Genomic DNA, 10,819 nt, shown 5'->3' with positions numbered 1-10,819 from the left:
ACAAAAAGCAGACAGTCAACCAATAAAATAAAAGAGTGACTTAAAAGAAAACAGTGTGTTAGCGTCCCTGATCACCTCTGGCAGGTCGTTCCATAACTGTAAAAATAAGTGGTGCACTAACACTGAAGTTAGTTACATGTTTACTTACAGACGTACACGAATTGTGACACAGGCAATGAATATCTGTCCTACAAGTCATGGCAGTCCATTTAATAGTTGTTGGAATACTCCACTAACAGACACAAAATGTCAACGTGCTGCTGGTGCTGATCACCAAAGTCAGGAGGCCTCTGGGTATCACAAATTCTAAGTGTAATTATTGATTGTTAAGATTAGGACCAAAGTGAGTGGACCGACTGACTGACCAACATCCAACAGACTGACAAAGTGAATGCTACCACCATACTAGGCATGACTAAAAAAAATTGTATCTGCCTAATTAGATTCATTGTAACACTTTGTAAGACTTTTGCACAGATGTAAGTAATACAATTACCAAACTTATGCTGGTGTAGAGGAGTATATGGCCACACTTTTGATTGGGCACTCATCATGTAAACTCATCACAAAACAAATATTTCCATGACACAACAGCAAGGCAGAGTGTTAACATTGATGAGGTGACTAAAAATGTAGTTTGAGATCAGGATAAACTGTCCCATTGATTTATTTAATTTTAAATTTTTACATCAGATTTTGATTTCAACTGTACAAATGCTAACTATATGAGAGGAATCTTCCTCTGGTGCCTCGTGCTTGATTCCAGACCAAGGCAATGAGAGACAAACTTGGGCTGCCTTGGGCAATGAAACAAGAGTGGCAGTAGGCATCAGGGTCAAGCTGAAAAATTCAGCCCCTGGATCACAGTACATATTCATATTTTCACTGTCACATTTATACGAGCAACCCCATCCTCCTCTGCCTGAATGCATCTTCCTTTTCAGACCCCATAAATATCTGAATCAACTAACAACTCCTCTTGAGGAATTAAAAAGGCATCATTAGCCAGCACCTGAAGCTTGGGTCTGATGCACTGTGAGGATCTTGTCGATGTTGATTAGGAAAAGAGTCTCAAGGGTTGATCTGACCTACAGCAAAGCCATATGTATTGAGGAAACCAGGCGTACATCTAATGTACAACATTTCCCTTTTGGCTAGTGTCAACACTATTGAAGGTGATTTATTTTTGTTGAATTAAAACTGGTGGCTAATTTGTGTTGATACTAATAATATTATGAATAAAAATAGTGATAAAATACAAAGCACAAAACAAAGTTACAAATTGGTGTAATAGTAGAAGCAGGATTCTAATATTTCATGATTGCAATTAGTCACACAAAAAAAAATCAGTCAATGAAAACTAAAATCAAATAGTGGGGTCTTGTTCACAAGTGAGGGTAGGATGGAGCGGGAGATTGACAGGTGAATCGGTGTGGCATCAACTGTAAAGCAGGCGTTGTGAAGGGAGGTGAAAAGGGAGCTGGGCCAGAAGGCAAAGCTTTTGTTTCACCTGTTGATCTACGTTCAGGCCCTCACCTATATTCAAGAGCTTTGAGTAATGACCGAAAGAATGAGATCACGGATAAAAGTGGCCAAATGAGGCAGCCTGGAGTAGACAGCTACTCTTTCACGTCAAAAGGACCCAGTCGAGTTGGTTCGGACATTTAATTAGGATGCCCCCTATAGGAGGATCTGGAAAATGTTACTGAGGAAGGGGGACGTCTGGATCAACTTGCTCAACCTGTCGCCACCACGAACTAACCTCGGGTAAGCGGCAGAAAATGGATGGATGGATGGATGAATGGATAAAATGGAATGAAATATCCAACAATAACATAAGATAGAAGGCAATAGACCAAAGACCAAAATGATAAAATGGTGTGTTAGCATTAATACATCTTGACAAGTGTTTTAAAAGCTGTTACTAATTTTGCAAGCCTCCTATGATTGGGCAAGAACCTCAAAAGCTGAGGAACTCTGACTGTAAAAGCCAAGGGGCCTCCTTTCTACATTGCATTTACTAAAAGTGTTCATGCGCACAAAAGCAGAAAACAGCATGTGCAAAAAAATATTCAGATTTATAAAACCGTGCGCACCCACAACTGCACGCAATGATCCCTTTATAAATCACAATCCACCTGGAAATGTGCGCACGAAGATCAGCCTCACATCCCGCCTTCAACACGCCCACATTCAACCATAATTGTTCCATGCAAAGCATATTATATCTATGTCTTGAATTTTTTTCAAAGGATGATGATTAGTTTGCAATGTAAATGCGGTGAAAAGGAACGTGTTGGAGTGACAGCGCGTGTGATATAATGAGCGGAATTAATTATGAGATATAGATTTGCTTCTATTATTTACAGATATTTAAGTTGCTCATGGAATAATCATAGGTCACGAGCAAAAATTACCCTGCTTGTTATGATGTTAATGATGAAGTGAAGTGAAAGTTAAATGTGTGAGAAGCTTCGTTATACGTATCAAGTTGTCTGTCACATTTCATTTTTATAATCTGGCTTCAATTCACCACCTCACCGTCTGTGTCGCCAATTTTCTCCGTCTCCAAAACGTGCGTACGGATGGGTCAGAGTTTTCTAACAGGTGCACACTATTTACTATCAAGTTTTGTTTTGTGTGTACGCAACGGTTATAAATGAGGCCCCAGGTACCTTTAGTCTTGCACCGTGACTTTGAAACAGCCAACAGAGCCCTGCTTGCTAACCAGCAAAGAGACGCTAAAACAGGAGTGATTTGAGCTTGTCTTCTGTTTATTTGAAAAAAGGCGATAAGCTGCATTTCATACTAGCAGAAGAAATGACGGCAGTTTTTGGATTAACCATGAATACAATGAATTCACAATGATCTCACTGAGATGATATACAGTGCATCCGGAAAGTATTCACAGCGCTTCACTTTTTACACATTTTGTTATGTTACAGCCTTATTCCAAAATGGATTAAATTCATTTTTTCCCTCAAAATTCTACACGCAATATCTCATAATGACAAAGTGAAAATAGTTTGTTTAAATTTTTTTCAAATCTATTAAAAATAAAGAACGAAAATATAACATGTCCATAAATATTCACAGCCTTTGCTCAATACTTTGTTGAAGCATCTTTGGCAGAAATTACAGCCTCAAGTCTTTTTGAGTATGATGCTATAAGCTGACACACCTATTCTTGGGCAGTTTCTCCCATTCTTCTTTGCAGGACCTCTCAAGCTCCATCAGGTTGGATGGGGAGCGTCAGTGCACAGCCGTTTTCAGATCTCTCAGAGATGTTCAATCAGGTTCAAGTCTGGGCTCTGGCTGGGCCACTCGAGGACATTCAGAGTTGTCCCGTAGCCACTCCTTTGTTATCTTGGCTGTGTGCTTTGGGTCGTTGTCCTGTTGAAAGATGAACCTTCGCCCCACTCTGAGGTCCAGAGTGCTCTGGAGAAGGTTTTCATCAAGGATGTCTCTGTACATTGCTGCATTCATCTTTCCCTCCATCCTGACTAGTCTCTTAGTTCCTGCCGCTGAAAAACATCCCCACAGCATGATGCTGCCACCACCATGCTTCACTGTAGGGATGGTACTGACCAGGTGATGAGCGGTGCTTGGTTTCCTCCAAACATGACGCTTGGCATTCAGGCCAAAGAGTTCAATCTTTGTTTCATCAGACCAGAGAATTTATTTTCTCATGGTCTGAGAGTCCTTCAGGTGCCTTTTGGTAAACTCCAGGCGAGCTGTCATGTGCCTTTTACTGAGGAGTGGCTTCCGTCTGGCCACTCTACCATACAGGCCTGCTTGGTGGAGTGCTGCAGAGATGGTTGTCCTTCTGGAAGGTTCTCCTCTCTTCACAGAGCAACGTTGGAGCTCTGTCAGAGTGACCATCGGGTTCTTGGTCACCTCCCTGACTAAGGCCCTTCTCCCCCGATCGCTCAGTTTGGCCGGGCGGCCAACTCTAAGAAGAGTCCTGGTGGTTCAAACTTCTTCCATTTACGGATGATGGAGGCCACTGTGCTCATTGTGCTTCAATGCTGCAGACATTTTTCTGTACCCTTCCCCAGATCTGTGCCTCGATACAATCCTGTCTCGGAGGTCTACAGACAATTCTTTGGACTTCATGGCTTGGTTTGTGCTCTGACATGCACTGTCAACTGTGGGACCTTATATAGACGGTGTGTGTCTTTCCAAATCATGTCCAATCAACTGAATTTACCACAAGTGGACTCCAATCAAGTTGTAGAAACATTTCAAGGATGATCAGTGGAAACAGGATGCACCTGAGCTCAATTTTGAGTGTAATGGCAAAGACTGTGAATACTTATGTACGTGAGTTTTTTCGTTTTTGATTTTTAATAGATTTGCAAAACTTTCAAAAAAATTATTTCACATTGTCATTATGGGGTATTGTGTGTAGAATTTTGAGGGGGAAAAAATGTATTTAATCCATTTGGAATAAGGCTGTAATATAACAAAATGTGGAAAAAGTGAAGCGCTGTGAATACTTTCCGGATGCACTGTAAAAGCACCTACGACTCTTTCAACAGATACAGAAAATACCTGATATTTGAGATGTTCCTCAACTGTAAAGATATGATTGAACTAATGTTGACCAAATCTTTAAAAAAAATAATTGTGGCTTCCAGTCTACAAATGTGAAACATTCAGCCAGAGGCCAATGTGTCATATTTAGCAGTGATCTTTGCATTGAAAAACAAGTGGTTAGACTTTGAACAACCAACAAGAATGATTTAAGTTGTTCTCATTTAGCTAGAAAGAAAATATGAAAGCTGCCTTCAGCACAGTTTTTTCAATGAGCCATAGATTGGCACATCTTCCATTTATCAATGGTATTGAATTCGATGTTTATGTATGATGCGTCCCACTGGCAGAACAAATGCGGCCGAGAGTCGAGCCTTGGGTAACACCAAGGTGAGTAGAGACCCCGATGCCAACTGCTGAGCTGAGGTGAAGAATAATTTAATTAGACAACCTGCACCATCAGCTGAAAGTAGACAATTTTTGTTACTTTTAGAAATGCAGTTTCACTAGCCTGCAGAAATACACAGCAAATAATTTATTTTCATTTTAATGTCTTTTATAGAATAAATCTATCAGCTGTCTTGTCACTGACATTACAAACTTTGTTTTGTAGTTCAAAGCAGTTTGAAGTATAAATAACCAGACTTCATTCCATTGTGTCCATTATAGAAAATGTATAAATGTAAAGAAAGAAAAAAACATGGCACATGGTCGACATACTTTTTTCTCTATGTCATCTTGTTTCAGCTTTTTTCATGTTGTCAACAAGGAGCTGGCTCGTTTGTCATGACAGCAGTGAAATGCTATTTTAGAGGTAATGCCTGAATCCCCGCAGGACACGGAGGATTCAGTATGTTGCACAACAAATCAAACAGATATGACAAAAGAAAAATGGCGGCATTTTCTAAATCGCTTCCTTTTCAATCATCTTGTCTCCCAAAATAGCCTACTTTAGAATGCTCTCTTTAATTAAGGCCTGCTTATACAGGTGACAAACACATTAGTAAAAATCTAACATCCCTTTGAGTGAGGAAGACTTGCAAGAGAATACATTTTATCAACTCAAATCTCTAGCAGAGCTTAGTCAAATAATGTTTGCCAAATAGGTAAACAGGTGTGCAACAAAAAAAAAAAAAAAACAAGTATGTGGAGGAAAAGGGGGAGAACAAAGGGCAACTAGGAAGATGTAGAGGCAGCAGAGATGACCCACATTGGTGCGACTTGTTATGAATTCGCAATGATGCTGCTGGGCTTGTTAGCACACGGCTTGGGAGCCAGGGGTGATGGGAGATGCACAGTCGGCTATCTCCGCTAACCCCTCTGCAATTCTATTACACTTGTTTATAGCTCTTGGCAAACAGCACACCAAAGATACTTTAGCTTCTGAGAGAAGGGCAGGGTTAAAAGGGGACGACTACTTAGCATTTCACAAGGAGACGGAGAGGGCATTCTGAGCAAAGTGAACACGCAGGGGAAGTGAAGAAAGAACAGATTGAAAGATACAGATAAAACTGAGCTGACTGTCACTGTTAAACCACTGATGTATGGTAATAGGACCAAACAGTGCAAAGAACACTATGGGATTAAGTGTTATTATGGATTATGTTTTTTGCTAATCTTTCTGTGAATTGGAACCTTTATGTCCTACCCCTAGCACAATTTGAGCGGATTTGTAAAAATCTCCCTGATCTGCATGAACGCTGAGAATATTTTTGAGTGACATTTCATTTGTTCGTCCAGTTTTTAGTGCCGTTTGAGAGACGGCAACTGTCACAGCTAATGTAAATGCAGTCAGTTACTCTGTGCTTTTTGGAAAGCAGAGTGGTGACAGTAGTAGCACCTGCAAATTAGCAGCTCTTGTCACACACACACACACACACACACACACACACACACACACACACACACACACACACACACACACACACACACACACACACACACACACACACACACACACAGACACGCAGGGAAAAGTGTTCATGCCTGTGTATGTGCGTGTGCAATCTGTGTTTGACTCAAAACCATCATAGTCAAGACACTTTGGCTCATCCTCAGTACTTCAAAGGGCTGTTTGAAGGTTTTATGGTTTAGGCAGGATTTGGTTAAAGGCTGGGGTCAGGGATTTAGTTGTGATGGTTAAATTTAAATTAAGGGGAATGCATTATGTCAATAAGGGTCCTCACAAAGATAGAAAGGCATTCACCTGTGTGTGTGTGTGTGTGTGTGTGTGTGTGTGTGTGTGTGTGTGTGTGTGTGTGTGTGTGTGTGTGTGTGTGTGTGTGTGTGTGTGTGTGTGTGTGTGTGTGTGTGTGTGTGTGTGTGTGTGTGTGTGTGTGTGTGTGTGTGTGTGAAAGATAGTGCAACCTGAGCCGCTTGCAGTTTTAAAATGATAGGACCCCTTTGACCATGTTATCTGCATGGCTACTGACCTGCAGGTGTTTACAGGCCTTCCCTTATGTTTTAAATTAAGGTAATTTCAGTAAACTGCAAATGTTTACAGAAACATTTGCAGTTTAGTGATTGCTTCATCCAATTTTTGGATGAAGCAATCACTTTTTCATAGCAGTCCAAAATGTTGCTTACTAAAAACAACAAAGCTTGCACGATGTAATTTTAAATTCAACTGCTGAATAATTTATAAAAACATAAGTTGCATAACCTCATATTGAAGAGAGTTGTATGACCCACAGCTTAGAATTTATCTGTTATACCATCCCCTTTATCTTCCGGATCAAAGACTGGATCAGGTGGATACACCTGATGATGTATATTTTTATACCACCTTTCACAGTGCCAAGATAAAACCATTTTATACTGTTGCTATGAACTTCACCTCTCTCAGCAGCTCATGCCGAACTATAATCAGGGCAAATGAGTCAAACTAATTACAGTATGGAAAATCTGCCATCACAAGAAAAGTTGAACGGATGAAATCCGTACCTACTCGCTCAACCGCCTGACCACCCATGGCTAATGGTTTCTACTGCCACATAGGAGAGAAGTGGTTTACTAAACTGTAGTTTTTACTTGATTAACAGTCACTAGCTAAAAAACCAGGAGCACAATCGACATTAAAAATACGGCGAGATCAACATGTTTGAGAAAAATATAACATTAACATAGATTTCTAGTATAACAAGAACTAAATTCACGAGTGATACATCAAGCAGTGACAGTTACTGAAGGAGGAGTGCTGCAGTCAGGCTTTCTGTCCTTAAGGCAGTGAAAGCATATATAATGGAAACCACAGTATGTCTCGGCATGCTGGGCTCATTTCTATTTCCATTGCATCCTCACAGCAGGAGATAACCAGACTGGCCCACAATAAGCAGGGCCAAACCGTGACGGTCCCCGTCCTCAATCGTGCTGTGTTGATGTCACAGTTAACTGATGGGCTCAACATGTGCGTTTATGCTCTTGCGCGGGAGTTAATGGGAGCTGAGCACTTTTTGTTGCTGAATGACAATAAAAGCTTTGCAACGGCCAGTCAGTGAAAGAGTACAAACAGTGGTAGAACGTAACAGTAGTACTTCAGTACTTCAAGTCATGTACTGTGTTTGAGTACAATTTTTAGAGTAAATTGTAAGTTAGGCTGCTTGGTTTCTACTTTCTGTTGCATTCTGCTTTTACTTTGCTACAATCCAATACATTTATTTGACAGATGTAGCTACTTATTTTGTTTGTGACATTTTTACATAAAAACCGAAACTTCTGAAAAACAACACATTGCTTAAATCTACACAAGACAAAAAAAAAAATAAAAAATTATGAACACAGAAGTGTGTCGCTCGGGCTTCTCATCACATTTCATATCAGATCTTATTTTCTACTTCAGAGTAATTCTCCCTCGAAATTGGTCAGATATGTTATTAAATAAATTGATCTAAGCTAAGCTTATCACAATTCTTAAATTCTCACTGGACAAAATTAACAAATATTTTCAGAAAAAACTAAGATTCCGTCCAAAATGAATATATAATTTGTAGAGCACAATCTCATTTTTCCTTTTTCCAAACCCAGTAATCATCTCAAGCCCTTCAATTTTATCTTTATATCTACCCTTTAGAAGGGGTCCCACTCCTCGGCTTAATAGCTATTTTTTGGTTTCCACTGTGACTGTTGGTGCAGCACCTGGGTGTCACATATAGTGCACAGCAGGATTTTCTGTGATACTGATGACAGTAGTTCTGCAAATAAAGATGCACCCGAGGCTACGAATGATTAGAACTTAGTTTCTGTGCATTTTATGAATCAAACAATTTAAAAGCAGAACTGGAGCATGAGAGTGACAAAGCTCACTCAGACACTGAAATCTAAATGTAACAACACTGAAGATACAATTCAAAAGAAGAAGGAATGACTAATGAGGAAATCTCAGAAACTTACCTCTGCTGTCTTGGGACCATCTTGGGATGCCAGAAGAAAAGTACTCTTCCTGGCCTTCAGCTGTTGTGGCCATGGCTGTAGAAAAAGAAAAGAGGTGTCACAACATAAAAAAAAAAACCTAGGGTTCGCTCAATTTTCAGTAACAGTGACCCATGTGTAAGACAGTACAGTAGAAACATATCATAATATAGAAGTGTTTGTAAAAACATCCATACTTGCTGACTACATTTTGTTGTTAATCCTCCTGTACCTTTAACTAAATAGGATTTTGAATGCAAACATTTTGCTTGCAATGAAGCATTTTTACATCACTATGTTAGTGTGCTGGTGATTGTGGCAGGGATCTGAATATTTCTTCTCCCACTGGATATAAAGCAGCAGAAGGTGACTTAGTCACTGAGGCGAGCAACCAACTTCTCAGTCCTTATTACAACAACAACAACAACAACAACAACTTCTTACAGTATGGTCACCATGATTTCCAACAAACCACTGAAAAAACACCTTCAGAAGAAGTACAAGGTCACCTCTGAGCTTTACAAAATGTATTTTATACCCGCTTCAGCCAGATTTATTATTACAATTTGCTTCAGACTTCAGTTAAAACTCTTCTGTAGTAAATTTTAAGATGCAGTTTTTTTTTTCAAAGCAACATGCACTCAAGCATCTAAAACTTCAGATTAACTTCAATTCTTGCACACATGTTAATCCTTTCACTTTATGAACTGAATAAATGTACTCAAATACCTTTGGTGGCATGTGCATTTATATTTGGATGTGGTTTGATATCCCTTTCATGTGAACAGAACAGTAGCAGTTGCAGGCAAAAAAATCTGTCATTCTCTTTTCGCATTAGTTGCATACACACACACACACACACACACACACACACACACACACACACACACACACACACACACACACACACACACACACGTTCTCTCAGACCACCCCCCCCCCCACCCCCCACCTCAATTATGTCATAACTGCAGTTTTTAGACCAGTTAAATTGGACTCATGCTTCACTTTACCCCTTGGTTTAATTCTTCTGCAGGTGTGAACACAGTAATCTTGCGTGAGACCCTGAAGAAGAGGTGGCCTCTCCACGGTCCTAAACAAGCATCTGGAGCATTTCATTTGCTGTGATCCACCATCGATCCAAACCAACTACCAGGTGTACTCCACGAGTTAAAAATAAGCATACTCAATACTAGCTCCTTTGTTCTGCTCAGTTCTGTGAAGGTAGCATGTCTTCCATGCAAAGTGTGAAGCAGTAAATATTTGCCATTTCAGCATTCTGCTGGTATTGCCTGCCCAGATAATCACCACGATTATGAACAAATGCCAACTCTGCCAGTGCTGCATGTCAAATTGCATAGCAATGTTTCTCTCAGAAATATGCACTCGTCCAACACAGAACCTTCTTCCTGTATTTACTTTCCTGTTTCTGCCCCCACACACATCTGATCAATGAACATCCTCACGTGGTCGGTTGTGATACATTTTGTTTTGCTTTTTCACTGAGTGAAAAGAAACCAAACCAAGAAAATATTCTCCAGGTTTACAAACTCATCAACTGATTGAGACCACAGCAAACAAACTATAACGGCCCACATTAATCCAAAATAGCCATACCTGTCCTGACTATGACACAGAGCTAATCTGCACAGGTCATCTCAGGCTATGGGCCCCAGTGTAGCTGTGTGCACTGTCCACAATTTTACCACTGGTGAGGAAAGCAAATGAGAAATCAATCAAACACTTAAGCTTCATTTCATTGTGTAAGAGCACTGATCCATCACATGGTGTTATGATCTGAGACAGCCTCTGCTCCTCTACATGCTGCATGATTGCTAAAAAAAAAAAAAAAAAAGACACACAAAAATAAAAACAC

The sequence above is a fragment of the Brachyistius frenatus genome, unplaced genomic scaffold (genome assembly GCF_029030835.1).
Source record: "Brachyistius frenatus isolate BFR_SWC_R1_liver_20210118 unplaced genomic scaffold, ASM2903083v1 Contig_9, whole genome shotgun sequence".
In the NCBI taxonomy this organism is placed as follows: domain Eukaryota; kingdom Metazoa; phylum Chordata; class Actinopteri; family Embiotocidae; genus Brachyistius; species Brachyistius frenatus.
This window is presented reverse-complemented; position numbering follows the sequence as displayed.